Raw genomic sequence first — 24862 nt, 5'->3', positions numbered from 1 at the left:
AAAGTTGTTCGACCTGTTATAACATTACTGTAATTTTTCTGTAGTGACACGTCATGTTTTTATTTATTTCGTGAAATAAAACATGTGGCAAAAATAGATTTATTGTGGAATACATTTTGTGTCAATATCGAGTGTAAAATTGTGCGGATTATGACATCGTCAGTGCGTGTTTTTGAAGTTTTAGTGATTCACGTACAGGAGACTGATGGCACATGCGGAAAAATGATTTTCATCAGTTCTTGGATCAAATGTGGTAAGTTTCGCACAAATATTTTTCAATAGTTTTTTGTTCGTGTTTCTTTATTAAACAATGAAAGGTGAATTGTATGCTATGGAGGATACTACATCACATTAATTAATAGAGAACATTATTCTCGCTAATGATTTATGCTTATGATGGCTGAAGAATGCCCTATAATTTACGGGCACACCCAGTGTTTTTTGTTTCTGTAGAGAATTACGGAAGCAATGTAATGCCTTTTTAGCAAAAATGAGTTTGATTTCAGAACTTTCGTGAGAAAGTAAATTTAATTTCGTTCATAAATGATGTGAATTACGATTATGTTATTAGTGTTTTCATGCCACTCCAAACTGCAGTAGAAAGATGTACAGTAGATCATAGCAGAGAACCTTTCTTTTTTACCCGAAATACTTCGTAACTCATGTGTGTGTAGTGGATTTACTATACGACGCAAATGCTTCCATTGGACCTTGAGACTAACGTTCACAGTATAGGTGTGTTTCAATAGTTGCTTGAGGGACATGTCTGTTTGGATAAACACCACAGTATCCTATTCGTCGTACCTAACTGTCTGAGCTTAGTTTCATTTTATACCGTTGTGGAGTCATTCACGTCAGACGTTGCCTTTTAATCTAGTCGACTCTACAGTCAAGCTTACGCACCCTGTTGTCTTCGGAATGTTATCACTTTTTTCATCTAGCCAATTCGTACTTTCAAAACATAGAAGACTGTACATGCATTAATCATACAGACTTAGCAGATTCAAATAAATTGTACTGTTTCCTACGCATTTCACAAAAGCAATTAAATGTACCGTGACCCTGGATACACTCTGAGTGATGAGGTAGGCGACTTTAGTTGCTACAAAAACTACAGTTTCGATCTGATCGCTGGAATACGTATTGTATGCTCCCAGGTTGCAAGTTCAACGGCGGGATATACTTGCGTTTTCGCACTTCTGCTTAATTTAATACAGTCGTACTTACAGGAAAATTTAGACGGAACAGACCTTATTGCTATGAATGATAAGTTTTAACTCCAGCATCATTCGCTCATGCACACAACCTGTATCAATTTTCTGAATCATTTGCACAGTCATACCTACACTGCACATAAAAATGACGTTAAGAAAACAGATGAAACATTAAGTTTATCCTCTAAACTTAAAAGTTAATATCCTCTGTTGCAAATCATACGCATTCCATCACTAAAAAGGAAAAGAAAAGAAAACGCACTTCTACATTATATTTACATAATCATATATGCCACAAGCCAGGGTATAGTGCTTGGCGGAGCGTACATCGTACCAGCCTTATCGACTTACTTTCCTATTCCATTCGCATATTGAGCTAGGAAAAAGGGCTGTGTATGTCTCTGTAGGCGTCCTAATCTCATATTACAATAATCGCAGCGCGACGTACACGTTGGTAGTAGCATAAGGTTCTTAGAATTCAACCAACATATCCCGCGTGACTGATCTACATCTTCTTCCTCCCAAGCATTCCCAGTTCAGTTCCCAGAGAATTTCTGTTACATTTTCGTATGGGTTAACTTGACCTGTTACGATCCTATCAGTGTGTCACTGAATTCATCCCACGTTTGTTTTTACGTCTATTTGTAAAGCACTCCAAACAATGTGGACAATGGTCACGCATGGGCCTTGTTTGCGATTTTCTTTACAAATGCGTTAAGTTTTCCCAAAAGCCTTTCAACAAATCTATGTATTCCATTCGCCTTCACTAATACCGATTTTACGTGATAAATCTATTTCATATTGCTTCTGAGTTTTATCTGCAAATGCGTATACGATGTGCCATGCTCAAAATAATCACCAATAATCATGCAATCCGATATTACACAGTTCTTTTGGTTTATTATAGGCGTTGTCTAATATTTATCCACGTTTAAAGAGAGTTGCCATTCATTCCACCAAACTGAAATTTTGTCTCGTATTTCCGCATTTCCTTACTTTCGTGCAACGATGATACTTTCCAGTACACAACAGCATCGACTGCGAACAGTCTTATAGTGCTGCTGATCCTATTTCATAAATCTTTTACACAGGGTGATTCAAAAACTTGCGCACAAATTGAAGGAGCTGATAAAGGAGTCGAAATACATCAACTTTGAATAGAAACTTCTGGTCTTGAATCATGATCCATTGAAAGCGAGTGAGTGAAAGAGAGATAACAGGGCTTCATCGAACAAGACTTTTTTTTTCTTTCGGTACGTCTCCATACAGCCATCTCAACTATGGTATGTCAGTTTTGACGATACAAACGTAAGGACAACACCAAGTTCCCAAGCGGAGGAAAATCCCCGACTGGTCGGGTTCGAACCCAGGCCCCTTCGGTTAGTAATCTACCGCGCTGACAGCGCAACTACCGTGGTGAACAAACGAGTTCCTTCAGAGCTCGTTAGAGGATGTGGCACTTAACAAGAGTCGTCGGATGTGGATGCAACTAGACGGAGCACCTGCACACTTTTCTGCGCGAGAAGTGACGTACAATATGCCACATACCCCGGCGCTGGACCTGAAGTGGAGGTCCAGTTGCTCAAAAAAAAAAAAAAAAAAAAAAAAAAAAAAAAAAAAAAAAAAAAAAAAAAATGGTTCTGAGCACTATGGGACTCAACTGCTGAGGTCATAAGTCCCCTAGAACTTAGAACTACTTAAACCTAACTAACCTAAGGACATCACACACATCCATGCCCGAGGCAGGATTCGAACCTGCGACCGTAGCGGTCGAGCGGTTCCAGACTGTAGCGCCAGAACCGCTCGGCCACCAGCGGCCGGCCCAGTTGCTCACTCCACTAATCTGCACTGACTGGTGTACTTGGTAGAGTGCGCCATTATTTTCTTTGAAGATGTTATGCGTGCATTGAATGTGATGGTTGCCATTTTGAACATCTCTTACAATGCACAACATTGTGGAGTCAACAGTACACTGTCTTTGCTGAAATTAAGGTGCTTGTGTATTGATTGTGTTTGTTGCCCCTGACATTCCAAAGCTTTCACAGGCCGAGGATTATCTTCAAGACAATAAGCTCCTAAAGGTATTGTGTTTGACTTTTCTATCAGCTCCTTCAATTCGTGAGTAAACTTTTGATTCACTCTGTGGCACAAGCAGTGTTACTTCCGTTTCTGTAGAACACGGGTGGGCAACCGGCTGCCCACGGGCCGGATCCGAGCCACGGTAGGTTTCATTCCCATCCGCGGAAGAAATTGGCGAAGTTACTTCTAGTTCCTTGTCGAGTGGAATTGCTTCTCTCATTGCCACATTATGTTTCCCTATTATTCCTCGTATTAACATTAGTAAATAAATCTTGCCCTTTGTGGACGTGTTAGAACACTGCAACTGTTGAAATTGAAGCATAACTGCAACCAGTTGCTTTTATAGGCGTTTATTTTACCATGATGACATTTCAAAATGCCTGGCATCCCATTTTCAGATGTTTGCATTTATTTACATGTCGTGAACATTGTTAATTTATTAACGGCGTTGCAGAATTCTGTAACGGAAGTTATTAAGACAGCTATCGTAAAATGTCGTAAATAAGAGATACAGTGTTCACGACGGGTAAATTAGTGTAAACGTCTCAAGATGTACACTCAAAAACGCGTGTTTTGATGCGCAGTTTGTTGACGTGCTGTGTCGAAAATCTGTTCCATTAATATCGGTACGTTACCTCATAAACATTAAAATCGCTGACGCCATAAATTTGACTTTATGCCTGAGTGCTGCTGTCGCGTCACGAGATACGGCGGCTCGCGAGATTGAGCTTAAGTATGTGAATCAGGTCCGCGGGGTCACCGAAGGTGGACCATGCATGCTGCAGAACATTCGCCGTCCAGTAAACATACTAGGTTCTATTAATCAAATATTCCACGGTTAAATCACATATTTGCGCGGTACTCCGTGTGGTCGAAGATGTGGTGCAGTGTCAAGCTTCTTTAGGAAACGTAGGAAGACGGAATCTAGGTCTACGTGTTCATCTGCATTTATATGATTGCAAGACGTCGTGTGAGAATAAAGCAAGCTGTTTTTCACATGAGTGTTTCTTCTGTCCAGCGAGGTCATATTAGGGCTGGGCACGAAATTTCCTGATACGCTGCAGCGTTCGATAGAATTCGAACAAATACGTGACATTTGATTCGCGCGGCGTGAGTGCACGGGATACGCAAGAAACTACAAACCAGCAACAAAAGCACTGCCTACATTTGACGATTTCGTGAAACGCTGGAGGAAACTGCATTAAATCCTACCACTCTACAAACATCAACTGCGTTTGAACGAAATTGAGTTTTCTCTCATATCGTGCCGGTATTGATTTATGCCGATTTTTAAGTAAAGATGACAGACTAAAATGTTGTCATGCAAAAGAAATGTTACTTGACTGTAGCCAGTGTAATATTTTAATTGCTTGTGAGAGACTATTGCAAATGAGCAGTTCACTCCCTCTTCACATAGAATAACAGACTAAAACGTTACCAGATTTTAATCAATTTCAAAGTAAGATTTCAAAATTCAGATAAAACAATCTCGATAATCAATCAAGAATTATATGCTGAACAAAAGAAATACATCGTAATAAAGGGACTGCAATTTTTATCGCAAGAATGAAAAACAGTGGCAAGATCCTCCTTGAGATAATACCATCTGACATCAGTGGATCGCGGGACTAGTTTTCGACGGTAACATGATTACAATCTTTTATTTATTTATTAGTTGCCATTTTTACGCTTCACCCACACCCTAGAAGATATTTCAGTCCATGCTTCACATTTATCTTTATTATTAAAATTCATAGTCATTGTGATAGTGCCAGAAAAAGTCGCTAGATGGCAGAACGATCAAAATGTCGAACAGAACCAGAGATTTTCCGAACTGTGATGTAAACTGTTCAAACAACTCGAGTCGTGTTCAAACAGTGCTAGGATCCAGCAGCAAATGGACGGCACCGGTATTGGTCTGTAATGTTGTGCAAACTGGAGTGATCTGAGTTCTTACCAGTTACACACGCTTGGTTTGCCGTATGATGAAGCAAGGATTTACGAAATTTGTTGCTCATCAACTTTTATCTGTATGTATTCGTTCTTCGTTATTTTCTAAAGCCGTCTCTAGTTAGGACGCTGACGCGGAGCTGTAAGAATTTTATGACATCACTTACTGTTGTGGCAATACTAACGTTACGACTTATCTTAGAAGAAAGATTAAGAAAAGGCAAACCTACGTCTCTAGCATTTGTAGACTTAGAGAAAGCTTTTGACAATGTTAACTGGAATACTCTCTTTCAAATTCTGAAGGTGGCAGGGGTAAAATACAGGGAGCGAAAGGCTATTTACAATTTGTACAGAAACCAGATGGCAGTTATAAGAGTGGAGGGGCATGAAAGGGAAGCAGTGGTTGGGAAGGGAGTGAGACAGGGTTGTAGTCTCTCCCCGATGGTTGGGAAGGGAGTGAGACAGGGTTGTAGTCTCTCCCCGATGTTATTCAATCTGTATATTGAGCAAGCAGTAAAGGAAACAAAAGAAAAATTCGGAGTAGGTATTAAAATTCAGGGAGAAGAAATAAAAACTTTGACGTTCGCCGATGACATTGTAATTCTGTCAGAGACAGCAAAGGACTTGGAAGAGCAGTTGAACGAAAATGGACAGGGTCTTGAAAGGAGGGTATAAGATGAACATCAAAAAATGCAAAACGAGGATCATGGAATGTAGTCGAATTAAATCGGGTGATGCTGAGGGAATTAGATTAGGAAATGAGACACTTAAAGTAGTAAAGGAGTTTTGCTCTTTAGGGAGTAAAATAACTGATGATGGTCGAAGTAGAGAGGATATAAAATGTAGACTGGCAATGGGAAGGAAATCGTTTCTGAAGAAGAGAAATTTGTTAACATCGAGTATAGATTTAAGTGTCAGGAAGTCGTTTCTGAAAGTATTTGTATGGAGTGTAGCCATGTATGGAAGTGAAACATGGACGATAAATAGTTTGGACAAGAAGAGAATAGAAGCTTTCGAAATGTGGTGTTACAGAAGAATGCTGAAGATTAGATAGGTAGATCACATAACTAATGAGGAGGTATTGAATAGAATTGGGGAGAAGAGGAGTTTGTGGCACAACTTGACAAAAAGAAGGGACCGGTTGGTAGGACATATTTTGAGGCATCAAGGGATCACAAATTTAGCATTGGAGGGCAGCGTGGAGGGTAAAAATCGTAGAGGGAGACCAAGAGATGAATACACTAAGCAGATTCAGAAGGATGTAGGTTGCAGTAAGTACTAGGAGATGAAGAAGCTTGCACAGGATAGAGTAGCATGGAGAGCTGCATCAAACCAGTCTCAGGACTGAAGACCACAACAACTGTTGTTTCACGTTGAAGAGCCATTTCGTTAAGTGAAACACAGAATAAGTTGAGTGATATTTGGGAATGAACCACGTAATATCATGAAGGACACATTAGAACCAAGAATACTTTCTACGTTACAAGCAGAAATTGCGAGACGCTTTATTGTATATGCATTTTCTAGTTTAAGTCCATATTTGGTGGGCCTTTTTGAAATGACTTATACACTAAAATCTTTGCTGTTTCTAAGCTTATTGGCATGATCTGTTACAATTAAAGGCGACAAACGTCATGTGAGACCTTAACTTTTCCAGGCGAATTGAATGTTCAAATTGCTTACGGGTTTGCTGCCGGGTGACGTCGTCTACCACCGCCGATATTTCTACAAGAGCATACCCTGCCATTCTCAAGACACAACTGCCGCAGTTGTGCCTTGAGAATGGCAGGGTGTGCTCCTGTCGAAATATCGGCGGTGGTCGACGACGTCACCCGGCGACAAACGTCATGTTTGTGGCTATTTTCGTGTTATAACTCATGTTATGAAAGTACGCCGTTTCAAGACATCGGCACACAGAAGAGTCATCAAAACATGTAGTCCCTGGAAAAATTTGTTATAATTAAGTGATAATTAATAACATATTGGCGATTAAAGCCCTCAGAAGAGCATGAAATAAAATACAAGGTCGTTTACCGAAAAACTTCATCGTAGCGTAATCGCCAGAGGCGTCAAGTTACGAAGCATTGTGCTGTACGCGACTTTTCTTATCCATCATGTAAAAGGGTGCTGGATTTTCTTATTAAATTAAAAGCATTACCCGATGCTGTGTAAATATCGGTGTACTGTCTTTCAGGAGTAAGTCCGTCCGATTTTGTGAAGTTTCATGAGCCGATGTCCGTACTTTCTAGCCATTCAACTTACTTTTTGTCTTATTACATGTTCATGAATATTGAAGTTTTTTGTATCATGCAGGCAGAACAGCATGACTAACATATGGACAAGGGAGAATATGTTTATTTTAATAGAGCTAAAGTAGGAATTCTACGCGTGTCCATTTGCGTAAACAAACTGTGTGGTTTGCGAGTCAAATAAAGCCGACAGTTGCCGCCATAGAGCGCTGAGAGCGCAAATCATGTTTATCAGCGCGTCCCTTGTGCCAAAGGCGTTGTCTCTCGTGAGGTCGGATGTCCCGTCCGCGTCCACGTCAACGTTAGCTTCCTCGTGGGGGATGCCGCCTCTCAGCGAGTGGCGTTGGCTGCGCAGCCGCCAGAGTGCGCCCGTCCAGGTGGTGCCGGGCCAACTCATCAAGACACCATCCATCTCCATCAGCGGCCTTCCCTCCTCAAATCGCGACGCCTTTTCTTGGCGATTCCTCACTTTTTTCCCCGGCACGCTGCCTCAGAATGGCCAACTCTCCATTGAACCTCGCTTTTATAACATTTGATCAGCTGCGCGCTTTGAACGCAGAGCTGCAGTGCGAGAAACGCTTTCGAACGTTCTCCGTCAAAGCGATTTTTTTTCGTCAGGTGTGCAGCGTTTGTGAGTTTTTCTTAGCTACGGTTCTCAGCTGCGCAGTGAGTGAAGACGCGATAGTCGACTTAATAAGAAACGGTCACAACCAGCAGCATCTGCCGCGACGTTCGTTTCCCGCAAAGAAACGCAGCTTCTACTAACCATAACTATGGAGTTGCAGAAATCTACAGCAAAGGGATTTAAAATTACGGTATGACATCTCTTTATTGATAAGAAATGATTTAAGATTGCTTATCACATTTCAATGTGTGGGCATTGTTTACTAAATACTAGTTCGAAGCAGAAAAATAGAGATTTTAAATTACTATTTAAATAACAACGGAAAACCTAAATCAAGCACACTGGACAGAGTTTTGGACCCTGTTTCTCCTGACTGCGAAACCAGTTACGTTTGTCAAATTCAGTGCTTGTGAGATAATATTTAAATCCCGCCATAGACATCTCTAGGGCAGAGTTTCGAAAATTGTCTTCCGCGGCGCACTTGTTTTCCGCGGGAAATGAAAAACTATTAATAACATGGCTGCTTTTTCGACATTTTGACGACACTAATAATTTTTTAAAAATTTGTTTTGATTTCTGTGTTATTAATTATTATTTAAAGCTGTAGTAATTACTGAATAAAACAAGTTTTCCTTATTTTTCAAAATATTATTAACCTTTAAAATAAACAACGTGCTCCACCAAAGTACCACGAGTCTCAAAGTGTTCCGTCAGAGGAAATGTTTGGAATCCCTGCTCCAGGGCCAGAATTTATTACTTGCCATTATCCTTTAACCAATACATTGATGATTCTGTTCTTTATGTGAGAGAGAAATAGTTGTGAACACTGTTTCTATCCTGTCATTGAAATATATTAGGTTGGTGCGTAAGTTCGTAGCGTTTTTGGTTTGCATGTTGATATACCGGTTGTTAAGGGTTTATGTATCGATCATCATTTCTTTATATCATTGTTGATATTTGAGTCACTGCCTTTTGTCATTTGGAGAGAGTGAGTGGAGCTGCGGATGCTACAAAATTGAGTGCCAAGTGAAGAAATCGGAACATTTCCGACATATTCTTCCGTTTGAGTTGAGGAGATGGGTGACAGCAGCGGAGGCAGCTGGAAACATTTGCACCGTGTATCTACATCTACATCTGGATACTCTGCAAATCACATTTAAGTGCCTAGCATAGGGTTCATCGAACCTCCTTCACAATTCTCTATTATTCCAATCCCGTATAGCGCGCGTAAAGAACGAATACCTATACCTTTCCCTTATTTTATCGAGGTGATCATTTCTCCATATGTAGGTCGGTGTCAATAAAATCGTTTCGCATTCGGAGGAGAAAGTTGGTGATCGGAATTTCGTGAGAAGATTCCGTGGCAACTAAAAACGCCTTTGTTTAGTGGTGTCCAGCCCAAATCCTATATTATTTCAGTGTTACTCCCTCCCGTATTTCGCGATAATACAAACAGTGCGGCTCTTCTTTGAACTTTTTCGATGTACTCCGTCAATCCTATCTGGTAAGGATCCCACAACGCGCAGCAGGTTTCTAAAAGAGGATGGACAAGCGTACTGTAGGCTTTGACCTTAGTAGATCTATTACATTTTCTAACTGTCCTGCCAATAAAACGCAGTGATTGGTTAGCCTTCCCCATAACATTTTCTGGGCGTTCCTTCCAATTTAAGTTGTTCGTAATTGTAATTCCTAGGTATTTAGTTGAAATTACGGCCTTTAGATTTTACTGATTTATCGTGTAACCGAAGTTTAACGGATTCCTTTTAGCACTCATGTGGATGACCTCACACTTTTCGTTATTTAGGGCCAACTGCCAATTTTCTCACCATTCAGATATTGGGATAATGCCATTGTAAAGAGCACGGCAAGAAAAGGGTTTTCTCGATTTAACGAGGATCGTTCTCACATTATTGACTCCCCACGTTCAGGAAGACCTTCGGCGTTTGACGAAGATTGTTTAACGTATTAATCAGAAGTGGTCCACGTCAGTGTACTCGAGAACTGGCGAATGTGATGAATTATGGTTGCACCATCGGGCGACATTTGCGTGCAGTGGGGAAGGTTCAAAAATCGTGTGTATGGGTGCCACATCCTCCAAGCCAAAATCACAAAAATCAGCAGATGGTCATATGTGCATCTCTGCTTGCTCATCGATTGGCTCGTGAACAGCATCGACCATTCCTATCCTGTATCATTAGTGGTCACGAGAAATGGTGTATTTATGCTAACATGAGGAAAAGAAAGCCCAACAAAGCATCACCTTCCTGGAGAAAGATGTGCGCTCATCCACAATTGATAATTTTATCCATCTGGTGGAAGAGCGACGGTGTGTTGTACTACTGTTTGCTTTCTCGAGGTGTAGCCATTACTGCAGACATATATTGTCAACAACTGAGACATCATGCAGACACACTCCAAGAACAACGACCAGGAATACTGCGTGAAGTGATGCTACTGCACGATAATGCTCGCCCTCATGTCTCTAGCAGAGACGGACACTTGAGTTGGGGAATCACTCCGCACCCTCCTTATTCACCTGCTCTTGCGCCCTCAGGTTTTCACCTTCTCCGCTCTCTGTCGAGCAACTTTCAAGGAACTTTCTTTCCGGATAAAAATGCGCTCTGAACATGGCTCGACGAGATCTTGAATTCAAAACCACGTGATTTCTACAGTCGCGGAATCGAAAAGATAGCTCCATGTTGGCCGACTGCTTTAAATAGTGAAGGAGAATATATAAGTGATGACTAAAGTCTTTGTTACGTTTGTGTTTTGTGTTTATTAAACATATGGATAAACGCTACGAATGAAATTCTCACTCTGCAGCGAAGTGTGCGCTGATACGAAACTTCCTGGCAGATTAAAACTGTGTGCCGGACCGAGACTCGAACTCGGGACCTTTACCTTTCGCGGGCAAGTGCTCTACAACTGAGCTACCCAAGCACGACTCACGCCCCGTCCTCACAGTTTTAATTCCGCCGTTACCTCGTCTCCTACTTTCCAAACTTTTTTGGATTTTGAAGCATGAATGTGGGGAGAAAAAAAGAAAAAAAGAAACTTGCCGTTCTTGTTGCTACAGAGCAGCGTAAACGCAACACTCCGCGGCAGAGTGAAAATTTCATTCTGGAAACATCCCCCACGACGTGGCAATTTGAAAAAAATACCCAACGATTGGCCACCTTTAAAAATTTGAAGGATGTATTGTGTAATATGGCTGTAAGTGGAGAGCTTTTGTTTTTATAGTATTTGTGGGATACTCGGCGTCGAGGTCATCCATCAATACTCTTGAGTTATTGAGGAAACAACGGAAGGACTTAAATAGTAATTTCTGTTTGAGGCGTTATCTCACTATCGTTTTACGCCAAAGTTTCACAGACACGCCAAATGACGTGTGAATGCATCCGAATCAGTCTTCATCAGTGCAAGTTTTATAGGTATATTGCCATCGTTGTGCTTCAAATAAATTATAACCACATCGTCAAATGTAGTTGTACCGTTTGACGGAATGCGTTTACGCTGCTCTGTAGCAACAAGAACGGCAGGTTTCTTTTTTTCTTTTTTTTTCCCACATTCATGCTTCAAAATCATACGTATGTGAACAGATTGAAGATACTCGAAAGTGGTTGTTAACATGTTTTTCTTCCATTTCTGAACTCACTGTGTGTGCGACAATCACCATGTGAACAACGCTGCCTGAGTGCATTATCGAATATTCAGTGAATTCTGTCGATACGTGTGATATTTCCTTTATAATTATTTCGTTTGCTGAGCTTAATTACACAGTACTTCACGTTCACCATGAACGAAGTGTATAGTGTATATAAACGTAAAACAGAAAGCTTTCACCAGTTCGAAGGCTTGTACCATACTGCTTTACCAGACACGACTCTATTAGACATCGAATATCCCTGATTGTACCCAGGCATACACCGCTTCGTCCGAAGCAAATCGACGACTACGAATGTCTTTCCTCATGGAACCAAAAATATGGAAACTCCGGGGCCGTATGGAGGATGTGTAAGGGCTTCCCAGCGAAACTTCTGCAGTGTAGTCGGAAAAAAAAACACAGATACGTCAGCTCTGGCAAGGCACCAAGACCATTTTCTTTGACTGCAAGGACTACTTTCTGGAACACGGCGCTGAAATTAACGCACTTGGCAAAAAACTGAAGAGTGCCGTCAAGTCCAAATGTCCAGGAATGTTTAAGGACGGCATCATGTTGGTGCAGAATAATCTTTGCCCACGTACTGCCAAGGTTGTTCCGACGACGCTGCAGTTCCTCACATTCTCCATTCATTCCCTACCATTCCACATGCTATTTCCTTCCCGTAAGCAACCGCAAACCGCCATGAAGGCTTTGACCGTATTGTCTCACAGTGGGATGAATGTATGTAACAATTATGGCGATTACTTTTGAAATCATAAACAGTTTATTTACTTTTTCCACCTTTCTTGTTTTCATTTGACTGCCTCTTTTACGTCAAGCGAATACCGTAGCAATTGCTGTGGAAAGCCAAGCTATGTCTTCTCGTCCTGTCCTTGTCCAATTAGAGGTACCGTTCTGTCTCAGATGATATCGTCATCTACGAGACTACGCACTAATCCTCCATTTTACTTGTCACCGAAACTGGAAATAAAAGACCGCAAAAAACAGAATCAGTTTCTTGTCTTATCCTTATTCGTGAGACGTGACGTATGGGCAAACACGTTTTACTTACGAATTTTGTTAAAACGCACCTCAGACGTCGCTGTAAATTTTGAAAATGCAGTACGATGGAAGGATGGAAAGAATTTATTTTTAATTTTTTTATATGTTTTGCTTCTGGGCGTTTTGAGAACAACCATCTTTATATTTACATATCGCATGCGAAATTTTTAATGGTTCCAGTGTATTTGCTTTATTATTTCATTTTCAGGCATTACGATTATGTTCAGATAGGTGAGACGCAAACATATAACGCTGCGTTTAAAGCCCTCAATTATCTCAGAGGAGAGATGGAACTCCGCTTTAAGAGGGAGACCGAAGTTCAGTTTCACCCCCCCTCATTGACTTTTTAGATCATTGTTGCTGGTGCATGGTTATTAGCCCGGACGAGACAATCTTTCTAGTTTATTCTGAAATGATTTTGGGGCATAGAGAAAGACCTAAATGAAGGTAACCGAGGACGACTCTAACTAAGCTCCTCTTGTATATGACTCCAGTTTCTTGACCATAGAGCTACAATGCCCCGTACTACCACGTAGGAAAAAGACAACACATGAAAGTAACACATTAGATTACGTTTTTTTAATTTTTTTTTTATTTGCGTATATCATCTGAAGAGAAGCTGAATGTCTGGAGATGATTCACAGATGCATTAAAAAAAAAGAAAAATGTACAACTATGCTACAACATACGACGTATTCACTGTGTTCATGAAATATAAGGGACTTTTCGTGCATTGCCCTTTATCTTGTGTCAACACCGTGTTAAACGTTCATTTCAGGAGCAGTGACGAAGAGATAGGTCAGCGAAAAAGACAGGAATAAGCGAGTCACCTGTAGGGTCTACAGATCAGAAATCAGGTCAGACGGGTTTGTGGACTGCAACGGCACTGTGACAGTAATTTACAACAGGTTGTAAATACTCCCATTGACCTGGTAACAGTCAAGCTATTCACGCCGTAACAAGGGATGCAGCGGGGTGCGAGAACCCTTTAAGCCTGTTTGAAGGGGAGGAAAAAAAGCCAGACGGCGAGGGGCGAGTTTTTTGTCGGTCTCGTCTGGTGTCTGGAATGAGTAGAACCTGTTCGATAGCAGGCAATCTGCGGGGAGAGATTCACGCCCTAATACACTCGTTCCCCCATCGCGCTCGAAAGCTAAAACACCCCTCATAAAAATCCACAAAAAAAGCCGACGGATGCCAGAGGGTAGCGGGAATTTGTACACCAGATACCGACACCTGATAAACTTCCACCGCCCCGAGACCTCCCCGGGTTAAAGTGGCTCGTCTTCCCCCCATTAATAAAGAACCCCTGTTCGCACCGCGGGCTAAAGCCCCGGCATCGCGTTTCATATGCTTTAAAAATATTAAGGAGGGGCCGTAGAGAAGAGGGGAGTCTCTTTTTTCCCCTGTATATTTTTCCACACGGGGGGAGCCGGGAGCCGGTTGCTGGTCGCGTGCACGGAGTGTGCAGCTTATTTTAGGGGCGGCGGCTCTCCGGGTTCAATCACGGCGTCACCTCGCGTCAGGTAAAAAAGGTCGCCCAGGTAGCGCACGCCGCGCCACGCGCTTCTTTCCGGAAGAGCTTTTCATCGGCGCACAATGAGCGCGTGCATAGCAGCCGCAGCCCTCATCCAGAGACCGCCCCGGGTTTCTTTAGAGCGCCCTCCACGGAAACCTTACGAGCAGGCCTATGCGTCTCCCTTGCTACACTCCGATTTTAGCTGAATGACCAACACACACAGCATGGTTATTAATTTTTATTTTTACAAATACATCGATTCTATACTTGTTTTGCAAATCAAACTGCCTTTTCCTGCTGCTAGTTACTTTATTTATCCCATATGCGTTTCGCCTTCTCCTGTTCTAAGGCATCATCAGTGGGATCTATAAAGATACAGTTTTGTTAGTTATAGATTATCAAACAGTTCACTTCGCGATTTTTTGTAAAAAAAGTAATTACTTACGATTTGCTGAATTTCGTTTCCTCACATCTGGTCTGGAGGTCGCACTACCACTTTTATCACTGCCACATATTCCCACCTTTGTGTTCTCGCGATCCACACACTGTTCACGATGTTTCTCACTCTTTTTTGTGGCCATATAATCACATCTTTGTGTTCTCGCCATCCACACACTGTTCACCATGTTTCTCACTCTTTTTTGTGGTGGACTATCGTTCTTTTGTCACTCGATGCAACTATTTCGTCGTACACTTCTTTTCACAGGGTAAATATTGCGACTCCATTACGTGTTTTATCTTCTTTTGTATGTTTAATATTTACCCTGTGAAAAGAAGTGTACGACGAAATAGTTGTATCGAGTGACAAAAGAACGATAGTCCACCACAAAAAAGAGTGAGAAACATGGTGAACAGTGTGTGGATAGCGAGAACACAAAGATGTGATTATATGGCAGTGATAAAAGTGGTAGTGCGACCTCCAGACCACATGTGAGGAAACGCAGATCAACAAATCGTAAGTAATTACTTTTTTTACAAAAAATAGCGAAGTGAACTGTTTGTTAATCTATAACTAACAAAACTCTATCGTTATTGATCCCACTGATGTTGCCTTAGAACAGGAGAAGGCGGAACGCGTATGGGACAAATAAAGTAACTAGCAGCAGGAAAAGGTATTTGATTTGCAAAACAAGTATTTTTATGCTTGCAGCGGAGGATGGCCCCACTAACAAACATCGATCCTAGCTGCGCCACGCCTTGCTACCCACGGGTTAAACAGTTATCTGTAAAGAAACTAGTTGTACCCCGCCACGTTTTGCTGTGGCTCTTTTTGCTTAAATGGAAAGGAAAGAGAAGATATGTATGTTTCTGATATGTATGGGAATTGGATATACATCCTAATCTCCTTTCTCCCCTCTCTCTATCCATCTCCCCATTTCCATTTCCTTGTCCATCTCCTCCTTCCCCATCTCTCTATTCATCATCCCCTCTCTCTGTCCATCTCTTCTTCCCGTCTCCTCCCTCTACCTCTCTCTACCCCCTGTCTTAGTCCATCACCTCCTCCCCGCTTTCTGTGTCCATATTCTCCATCCCGTTTTCTATGTCCATTTTCTCCCACCCCTCTGTCCATCCCTTCTTCCCTCTTCTCTCTGACCTTGAGCCTTGCTTATTGTTATTGCAAATTTTGCAAATCCAGATTCTGTAGTAGTATTCTAATCATAAACCAATAAACAATAACTGCAGCTTTCCTGAAACTTCCTGGCAGATTAAATATGTGTGCCGGACCGAGACTCGAACTCGGGACCTATGCCTTTCGCGGGCAAGTGCTCTACCATCTGAGCTACCCAAGCACGACTTACGCCCCCTCCTCACAGCTTTACTTCCGCCAGTACATCGTCTCCTACTTTCCAAACTTCACAGAAGCTCTCCTGCGAACCTTGGAGAACTAGCACTTCTGGAAGGAGGACAAATGCCTTTCGCGGGCAAGTGCTCTATTATCTGAACTACCCAAGCACGACTCACGCCCCGTCCTCACAGCTTTACTTCCGCCAGTACCTCGTCTTCTACTTTCCAAACTTGACAGAAGCTCTCCTGCGAACCTTGCCGGACTAGCACTCCGAAGGATATTGCGGAGACATGGCTTAGGCACAGTCTGGTCCGAGTTCGAGTCTCGGTCCGGCACACAGTTTTAATCTGCCAGGAAGTTTCATATCAGCGCACACTCCGCTGCAGAGTGAAAATCTCATTCTCGACAACTTTCCTGTTTGCTAACAACGTTTCATTATTTATACAGGGTGTCCCAAAATAATGGAAACACTCAACTGAACATCTCTTTAATGAAAGGGGTTATACATACAATTTTAGTGGTGTGTTAGGTGCCTCATGGTCCGACGTAAGGTGGTAAATGTTCAAACTGGTGTCCGTGCATCGCAATTCACCGTCGACAACGACTTACGACTGAGCGACATGCCAACTTTATTGTTTCCAACGGAATAGCGTCACAGGCTTGCTCAAGATCATCCAGTGTGTGTGGTCTCGCAGCGTAAACTGTGTTCTTGAGAGTACTCCAAAGAAATAAGTCTAGAGGAGTTAAATCTGGAGATCGAGAGGGATTCTCCATACACCCTCTTCGTCCTATCCATCTAGCAGGGAATTTACGATTGAGAAATGCTCTCACATCCAGGTAAAAGTGAGGTGGCGCCCCATCGTGTTGAACGTAATAATATTCATTTCCGAACACAACGCTGAGACGGAGTTATCATTTCCAACATTTCCAAGTACGAATCGCCCGTGACAGTTTTGTCAAAGAAGTACGTCCCGATTAACTCTCTAGTAGACAGACCACACCAGACTGTTGCTCCTGGTAGATTAACATGCCTTTGCTTCGGTTACGTATGGATTCTCCCTGGCCCAGTACATGAAATTATGGCGGTTAATTGTTCCATCAAGTTTAAACGTCGCTTCATCTGACCAAAGAATTCGATCTTAGGAACGTGGCTCTTCACGTCTGTTAATGAACCACTCACAAAATTCGCTTCGCCTATCAGGATCATCCTCGCTAATAGCATGGAGAAGTCTCGGAATGTAAGGCTTAAAGTTCTGAGACCGCAATATTATATGTACACTGTTTCTGCAGATCCCAGTCTCACGAGAGCATTGCCTCACAGATTTCTTCGGGGATCGTGTGTATGCCTGGATTACTGCATCAACAAAGTATTGTCTGTTGAACTTCTCTTTCGTCCGCTATGTTCCTTCTTCATATCGTGCACCGTTCCTTCGACTTCAAAATTATCTCTGATTCTTATAATCGTTACTCTTGTCGGTGGTGGTGTTCCAAATACAGCTCTCCAACGTCGCCGTACCGCACTCACATTCTCTGTTTTCCAGTAACACTTTAGCACCAATTTCCGTTGTTCAAACGATAACGTCATGTTTACTGACAATTCTGAAACAAAAGAAAGCATTGTTACGTTTTTCACCGCCTTCTAAATTATTAACCATAACAATTGTATTTCTGTCTCCTTTAATGAAAGAAATATTCCGTTTCAAAGAGTTTATAGATTATTTTGGGATACCCTGTAAATGTAATGCATATAGTCTGTATGTGCATAAACATTAATTACAGTAACGTGTAAGAGATTGAAGTAAATCGGAAAGGTACATTTTGAGTATCTTGGTGGCAATGCATTCCATTTATATATTACATACATATATTTATATATTATATGTATTAAAAATAAACATACATTAAAGAATTAGGTGCCCTAAAACGCGCCCTAATTACACTTCAACATTGCCTCAAAATCTCAAAGAAATCGATCAAGAACTTTCGGAAATCAACGATTTTGAACAAACCAGCATTTACATTTTTATAACGTTTCCCCTTTTGTTACATGTACACCAAATGGCGTTCCAGTAGGTATACAGAAACACCTGAGTATTCAAATGCACTATTGTGTCAAAATTTCAAAGCAATCCGTGAAGAACTTGTGGAGATGTGAGATTTTGTAGAAACGAACATCTACGTTGGTACTTATTGGAAACTGTAAATGTTCCTAATCGCATATCACCGAAAGATTTCGACCGAATGTTTTGAATTTTTAACACAACGCTCCACTGGAATACACGTGTGTTTTTATATACCTATTTTTAAATTTAACCATAAGGAAACGTCATTACAATATATATAAGTTTTTGACAGGTTGTCTTGAAATTTAGGCACCTCAAAGCACGCCTGTATTATAATGGAACATTACGCCAAAATTTCAAAACAACCCGTCAAGAACTTTCGGAGATGCACGATTTTGAACAAACGAACATTTACATTTTTATTTATACATATGTGTTAACGCCGGAAGTCACTATCCACGCGTATACGCCATCACAAAGGTTATCTGGTGGAGGTACTGAGGCGCGAGCCACTTGCAGCCCAGCAAACTGCGCTTGAAAAAAAAAAAAAAGAAAAATTTAAAATCCCAGTAATATGATAACACAATACACTTCCAAAACATTCTACGTTCTGCAAAACATTTTCATGTGCATCGTACGTTACATTGTTACGGAGATTAGAGAGGACCTTATCCTACAGGAATATTTCTGCTGTCCTAGATTTATGTGTGTATTTATTTGATTTGTCACAAAAGTTAAAAACTATTTTCTACACTAAACTTGATGAATTCATTTCATAATTAACTTTCACTGGTAACTTTTTAGTCACGTTACCGGGCCCTTGGGACAGTACTCACGTTGAGCATCCCACTGCAACAGTGATTATTTCGGAATAAAAGACAGCCTTTGTGTTGTTAATTCAGGGTATGGGCTGGCGCTATTCCAAAGTTCATCTAAATCCGTTCACCCTCTTCAGTGTGAATGGAGTAACAAACACACTAACTCTACGAAGAAAGGAAACAGCAGTTTCTTGTCGGTGCAGCAACGTCATCTTCCTTCACGTATGTGTACGTGTGTGTCTGTTACCAATGGATACGCCCACATTCCTTTATAAAACTCATATTTACTAAAAGCCTACCACATTCTACATGTAAAGGCACAAGTCTCTGTCGTACAACATTTAACTGACACCGTCGTGCTGATTCTTCAAGCGCCTCAGAAGCTATAAAATACGCCTGACACCCAGTGGCTAAAATGCAGCGGGTTTGTAAGTCGGTATGGATTAAAACACTTTGAGGATTGTATAAGTATTGTATTCATAACGTTAATCGTGTTATGTAGGACACATTAAACAATAAAAACATTTTCACAAATACTGAACAGTTCAAAAGTCAGAGTGGTTTTTGTTGGAGATAGTGATTTAAAATTTATGCTGGTTATGAGTTTCAATATTGACAAAACTTTAAAAAAAACAGTATTTTCGAAGCTAGTGTATAACAAATCCTCTACCGTAGCCGAGGTCGCTAACTTACGCCTGTGGGATAGAGCGCGATCCGGAGGTAACTCAGGTCGATTTCAGGTGGTGAAACATTTTCACTGCTAGTATGCGGCCGGCAAGGAGAAGAGTGCTGGCCACGTAAAGTTCCTCATCACCAGCCTTTGTCCCAATGTCCGGATGAAATTCCTAACTTCTCCGCAGTGATCCGTTCGTCGGATGGGGACGTTAAGATCGACGGCCCCGTTGGTGCTAATCGGAAGGAATAGGCTATTTGCCGGCACCCTCTTCCTCCCCTTCACCTATAGCAATGCAAACCTAACGCTGCACCGTACAGGTACTCAGTCATGCACGCGACACAGATAAACACGTAACACTTCGTAACAGGTCGGACGGAGGCAGTGGCAAACCCTCTCCTGTAGGACCTTACAAAGAACGGAGAGACACGGTTCCCGCATCTCCTACCCTACGCTTATTCTCTCTGTATGGGACTACATTAACTTGATTTTGTGTATAGCCAACGCTGTGTGAAATGCGACTTGGAAAGACCAGTTGCCGAACTAAGCAGTGCAGTAGCAACGAAAACAAATGTTTTAAAGGGAGTTCAACAGTTTTCGAAATATAGAAGTATGAAGCTGTTTCTCGGACGAGAAAATATCACCCGTTAAATAAAAAAAAACAACAAAACTCGGTCCTAATTAAAATCAAGAACAGAGTTTTCACTTGTTTAGAGACACTACAGAGGTCTATAACTCACGTGAATTTCAATTTTTTTCTTACCTGATTTATTTTAGTAGATTTAAGCGATTGTCAATCGCTGCGGAGAGTGGAGCGGTGTGCCAGGTGCCTGCAGGCTAATTTAAATCAGAATTTACGAGGGTTGGAACTTAAATAGTGGGAACTATTTATTCACAACCGATAAAAAAGAGTTACATGTTTGCACCTGTTACTGTCCTTCAAAGTAGTCACCAGCGTTGTGTAGAACCCGTTGCCAGCGATGTGGAAGGCGTAGTATACCGTTAGCAGAGCCTGTACTGTTGATGGGATAGAGCGCGATCTGGAGGTAGGTCGATTTCAGGTGGTGAAACATTTTCACTGCTAGTATGCGGCCGGCAAGGCGGCCGGCAAACCGATAGAGGTACTCAGGGTACCCTCCGCCACACACCGTCAGGTGGCTTGTGGAGTATGGATGTAGATGTAGATGGTGCGAATGGAGCGGTCTGCTGCCTGTCGAATCTCTGGAACAGTTCTGAAGCGAATGCCACGAAGTGGTTCCTTCATCTTCGGAATCAAATCAAGTCCGGGGATTATGGTGGATGCTGCAGTACGTCCCAGTCCCATCGACCGAACAGAGCAGCCACAGCTTTGCGCTATATGCGCCCCCGCATTGTCATGCAAAATGATGGGTAGGTTGCGCAGGAAGTGTCGCCGCTTCTTTCGCAAAGCTGGTCGCAGGTGATGTTCCAACAGCGAACAGTAATACTGTGCATTGACGGTCTGCCGTGGAGGAACGTAATGTGTTAGGATAACACCAACACAGTCGTATACGAATTTCACCATAACTTTCACCACAATGGGCCTCTGACGCACTTAGATTTTCGCGGCAACACATAATGACGCCATTCGTTGGATTGGCGTTTCAGTTTTGGCTCGGCGTTTCAGTTTTGGCTCGTACGATGTGGCTCGTATCTCATCCAGTGTTACGACACGGCGTAAGAAAGCCTCTCTTGCGCGCTCATAGCGCGCCAAGTGCGTCTGAGCAGCGTCATAACGAATCCATTACTGCATCCCCATCAAGTCATGCGGAACCCATCGTGATGCAATTTTTCGCATGCCCAGGCGTTCCTTCATGATGCTAAGCACAGTCGTATGCGCTAATACGGTTTCGTGGGCGAGCTCACGAATATGGCGTCGATCACTGTCCACTAACGCGGCTACAGTATGCACGTCTTCTTCAGAGACGCTAGGACGACCAGCCCGATGCATGTCTGCCACAGTTTGCCGACCTTCGTTGAAGGCTTTTACCCATTGTGCCACTGTTCTGTACGGCAATGCCGATTCCCCGCACGTCTCTTGAAGACCTTGGTGACACTGCCGTGCTGTACGACCCCTGGCACATTCAATCTTGATCCAACCCCGTTATTCCTGTTTCGAAAACATAGTGACACAGTTACGTTAGACCACTCGCTCACAAGTGACTGTGTTTTTCTCGATCCCCGGTGACGTGGGACGGGCGAGTCCATTTGCGCGGAAGTAAGATACGTAAATGTCAACAACGCGTGCTATCAGCGACAATAGCAGATTCCATTGCATAGTGTATCCGCGGCAGTGTTTGCCACTATTTAAATTCCAACCTACGTAATAACAGAGGTACGACCACGCGAAATTTCTTCACGGTTATGTGATGGGGCTCTATGAATAATTGACTAGTGGAACCCAGTACTTTATACTGGACGGTGAATATTCTACAACCTATAGGAACATAGAACGTGCCCCAAGGAGGCGCAATAGGATTACTGATATTCTCAATGTACGACTATCAGATCGGGTCAGCAACATTGTAACATTGTTCACTGGCTATGCTGTTATGTATTGCCGTTGGATGATAGCAAGTAAGTTCGTGAAGACCGACACATCTTCCGCTTTGGATGATGAATTGCAGCTCTACTTGGTGTGATGTGTGGCAGCTCTCATTAAATGTTGATAATTGTGCCTATGGGCAAAGTTGAAAAACCCGGTAGTATCCGATTACAAGCGTAGTAGGTAACGTCCGGAGCACGTAACATTGTTTAAATATTTGGTGGTAATCCTAACAGTGTATTGATACAGGGCGACTCCGTGAAATGAGCACGAGGGAAGGCGAATGGAAGACTTAGATTTGTTGGAAGGGCTCTGAGAAAGTGCGGCGCATCTGTAAAGGAAGTGCATGCAAGACGCTCTTGTGACCAGTTATACTATTCCCTTGTTCTGAGCGCTTGCCAAATAGGCGCGACAACCGACATCGAACGCATTCAGTCGCGCTACTAGGTTTCTAACAGGTTGTCGCAAAACTCTTTTGGATAAATTTAGAGAACCTTTGTTGAAGGAGGGCTGTGCATCCATTCTTCTCCCGCCATTGTATATCTCGTGCACAGAGCACGAAAAAAAAAGACAAGAGAGATTACACCATGTAGACAAACCTTTTACCTTGGTCGATACGCGTACGAATTAGAGAACAAAATCATGTAAATTGGAAAGAAGCGCTCTCTGTCACGCACTGTGTTGTGACCTGGGAAGTATATATACATATTAACATAGATGTCTTAACTGGTGGTATCTCAAACTTGCTGTATAGACTCTTTTTCTTGAAGATAGTATGTCAGATCATTTCTGGTACAATGCGTTTTTATTAAACCATCAAGGCCGAATTAAAATGGCTAATATTCCGAAGGTCGGTTTCAAGATGTTCGTTGGGGATAATGAATGTGTTAAAAATTCCAATTTAAAGTAGTAAGAAAAGATTTTTTTTTCATTTCCTGTTTCAAAAAAATGCGGGATTTTCATTAAAGAGTACTGCAGTGCTGAAGTCCATCAGAGACATAGGTATATCCACAGTATCCGACAGAAAAAACGAAAATATCTGTAAGCTGGTAGCATCTGGTGAGCTTTTCAATTACGGAATGATTTTTTGTACCCGAACAGCATGAAGCCGTGGCACGAATGTACTTAGAATGTGCGAACTGTATTTTAAATAGTTTTTACGGTAAACATAAAACAAACGAATGTATTTTTTAGTAACGATTTCCGAATAATAACTTATGTTCGAGTATAAAAATCAGTTCATTTTAACTTTTGATGTACCAAAAATACGACTGCTTAAAATAATAAGTGCAAGAAATAGTGGTTTTCTCCCCACAACATTAATAAGCAATTTTTAAGGACAATATTATCCTACCAAACTTCTAATTTCTTATCCAACCTGACTGCTTTAGGAATATTGCTTTGATGATATCGTCAGATCAGCACAACCTGAAGAGCTTTTAGTAGAAAAAAAGTTTAGTTGTAAGTGCTCAGCTCAGCCCTACTAATTTAGGGCTCTCTATACATTTGAATTCTGAAGGGGATAACGTGCTCAATTAAGTGAGATTTGCCTCTTTTTTTAAATTTCATCCTCCATAAGTGACGAGAATTCGACTGTAAAACAATGGTTTCGTTTGTTGTAAAATAACGTTTGCTGCTGCCGAGCACAACTTTGCTTTCATTTATTTTATGCACGATGCATTTCGAGAAATAATTTCCATTATCGAGTGTGCTTTTCTGTGTATTAATACCTTTCTAGGCGTGATACGTTCTGTTGTGAAAGCGCCTGCATTTTCTGACGCCTTTAGAGAATTACGAACAGGCGAAATTTATATTACAGTTCAGGCGCCAGTATAACGCAACAGTTCACACATCTCAAACATCACCCCTAGAAATGTCACAATTCACGGGAAAACGCTCTTGTTAATGAATATTATTTCCCGAAGAGCGTCGAGCACAGAATAACCAAAGGAAAATCGCGACTGGTAGCAACAAATATTATTGTCTAACAAACGAAACCAGTGGGACTCATCATTCAGTTGTGCGCAGCTCGTGGTCGTGCGGTAGCGTACTCGCTTCCCACGCCCGGGTTCCCGGGTTCGATTCCCGGCGGGGTCAGGGATTTTCTCTGCCTCGTGATGACTGGGTGTTGTGTGCTGTCCTTAGGTTAGTTAGGTTTAAGTAGTTCTAAGTTCTAGGGGACTGATGACCATAGATGTTAAGTCCCATAGTGCTCAGAGCCATTTGAGCCATCATTCAGTTCGCCATTTAAGTTCTCCCAAAACCCACTTTACCGAGATAAACATACACGAACCGTTTGTTGCGATAAGGGGCTGTTAATGATATATGTTTTTTATAGAACAAAAATCATATTTAATAAAAATAATTTATTTACTTTGCGCTAAAAATTTTCACAAAGCCTAATGTAAAAACTTTGACATACAGTGCTTTGAAACAAACGACAGTGCTGAGGCAAAAATGTAGGCTTTTCGTGACGGAATACAAGCTTTATTTTACCTAAATGAGAAACGGTACATCCACAGAGGAAAAAATCGGAAGAAAAGAGAAATGGAGAAAAAAGAACACGAAGAAAAGGAACTGAATAGAATTTACACTGCCGTCTGATTGAATTTCTTCTCAAA

Source organism: Schistocerca nitens, chromosome 2 (genome assembly GCF_023898315.1).
Source record: "Schistocerca nitens isolate TAMUIC-IGC-003100 chromosome 2, iqSchNite1.1, whole genome shotgun sequence".
NCBI classification, from domain to species: domain Eukaryota; kingdom Metazoa; phylum Arthropoda; class Insecta; order Orthoptera; family Acrididae; genus Schistocerca; species Schistocerca nitens.
Note: the sequence above shows the minus strand (reverse complement) of the source record.